Source organism: Scardinius erythrophthalmus, assembly GCF_964197995.2.
Source record: "Scardinius erythrophthalmus genome assembly, chromosome: 13".
Taxonomy (NCBI): domain Eukaryota; kingdom Metazoa; phylum Chordata; class Actinopteri; order Cypriniformes; family Leuciscidae; genus Scardinius; species Scardinius erythrophthalmus.
In genome coordinates, this window is record NC_138233.1 from 38,703,201 (window position 1) to 38,705,700 (window position 2,500).

General features: G+C 38.8%; 1 protein-coding gene across 1 annotated transcript in view; it reads right to left on the reverse strand.

The window, feature by feature from the left end:
• uvssa (UV-stimulated scaffold protein A) overlaps positions 1–2,500 on the reverse strand; it is a 42,072-nt gene that overhangs the window by 5,249 nt on the left and 34,323 nt on the right. The gene's annotated exons all lie outside the window — the stretch shown is intronic.

Genomic DNA, 2,500 nt, shown 5'->3' on the forward strand with positions numbered 1-2,500 from the left:
GCTGAGTATTTCCTCCTTAAAACTGCAGTGAACCAAAGACAGTCTCAAACACACGCTTTGAAATCGCTGGTGTTTCTGACGTCACAAACTACCTTGTAACCAATCAGATCAACGTGTGATCGCCAACCAGTGGATCTCTGAGCTGAGTGAGTGAGTGGAGGCGGGGCTCATTTGCATATTCATAGAACCGCGGATACTAAATGAGGCAAGGGTGTCGAGTTACATTCAAGATATTTTAAGGCATTTTTTTTCAAGGAAAAAAGTTTAAATGTAATTTTGGTGATCAAAGATGAGTTTTAAGGGATAAAATTATTGACTACAGGGGGACTTTAAATACAAGTACTTAATTTTTGGAATCGGATTACGTAATCCAGATTAAGTAATCCGTCACTACCAGCACTGGCAGCTTCTGTAACATTTTTTCCCTGAGAGTCTATGATATTCTGATCTCTAGATATGGCTCAGGTCCCTACTTCAATGTAAATCAATATGATTTTTCATCGAACTGCAAGTAGGAGCTGGATCTGCGGTCACACTCACTGTAGAACAGGGGTTTGTTTAAACTCAAGAGAACGAGAAACTTGTGTCAGACACACAGAACAAACACAGTGTTGAGAGTCACGAGCATCAGAAGTGCTTTGGTCGGGCTGAAGCAGAATTCAATGGTTGATGGACACCGGCAGCGGGTGTGTGTGAGTGTGAGTGTGTGTGTGTGGGGGGGGTCCTGCGGTTACCCTGAGAACCGGCATGTCCACGGCACAGGGCGTGACGGAGTCGCGGGGATCGATAGCTTACTTAGTTACAAAAGATGCTATTTCACAAGCCAGTGGTCAGCGGGCCCTGAAGTCAGTTGCCTCAGATAACTGTTTGTTAACAAGTAAAGTGTGGCCAAAGAAAGCACATCCGACGCTCCAGTGACAGCATGGAGACGCCGCTTAATTGGCTTTTAGCACCCGACTCCACAAGAAAAGAAGCCAGAGAGAGAAAGAGAAGGAGTGAGATGCAGCCTGTCCTATTATCTGAGTATTGATGATGACTTGGATGGGATTGCATCAGTTCATCTCTTCCTGGAGTCCCGCAGACTGTGGGTGATGGATGTCTGGGATTTGGGATTTGGCCTGGACACTGGCTACTGAAGGGCTGGGGGTCTCCGGAACACGAGGGGAAATGAAAGAAGATTATCAAGCTTTCAGGTTTGGTGTGTGTGAGGTCGATTCGGCAAGGATGCATTAAACATGCCTTGAGACAGGGTTTGACACATGAAAAAAAAATAAAAATAAAAAAACACATGACTGCACAATTAATCTGAACAAAGTAAATGCTGCTTTTCAACTCCATCTATGTATGTGCAGCGAGTTTAACGGGCATTTAGGGAATGCCATGTGTGCTTGGTTCACTTAATTTGCATAATTTCCAACATTTTGAGGACAGAAGTTTACAACATTTCACCAGCATTCCTCCAAAATAAAAGTTTGAGGATTTGAATGAGAGAATTTAAGACATAAATATTAATGATGCAAGTTATTAATGATGTAATAATTATTAGAATTATATATTTTTTTATTTTACAGGACCATTTTAATTTACGATTTTATATTTATATCTATGGAAGCTTGTTTCCGCCACAGAATACAAAATAAAAAAGGTAATTGTGAGTTTATTTCTCACAATTCTGAGAAAAGATGCCAGGATTGCGAGATATAAACTCGCAATTGTGTGTCATAAAGTCAAAATTGTGAGATGTAAACTCGCAATTGTGAGAGAAAAAGTCGCAATTATCTTTTAAAATGTTTTATTCTGTGGTGGAAACAAGCTTCCATAATATCTTCACATAATAACAATAATCCCTTTATATGTGCAGCCCTATTTATAAAAAAAAAAACATGCTAAACAAATCAAAACACAACACATTAAAACCGATAAGATATTTTATCTGTGTGTGTCATGTGACCATTAACCAACATTACAGAACCACAAACATGTGAATGAGTTGTTACATTAATAAAATATTATTTAAAATTACAGGGAGCATATCATCGGACAAAACAGTTTGGGAAACCCTGCCTGAAGACAAGAGGTTTGGTAAACATTTTAAGAGGTAGTTCCCCAGATAAGACTTTCTTCTACAAAAGGAGGTATTATGAAGAATGCTCACGCTGCCCTTTTCCATTTAATGACTGTATATAAGCACTGTCACGCTCCGAAATCACAAAAAACACCATTAAAAGTAATCCACTGTAAATTAAATCTACCTAAAGATTAAATAAAGGTACCATTGCTACCTGTCCTCATAGTAAAAAAAACTCAGGAACACCTTTTGTGTTACACAAAGAACGCCAGAAGAACATGCTCTGATTGGTTAAGTTACATACAGTCAATCCAGAAATTATTCAGACACCAGATATCATTTGTGATATTTCTTTACTAGTGTGTGCAGGACACTATAGTTATTTTATGTAAGTGAGGAGAGCAAAATAAAGTGAACTGTGAGATATTATAC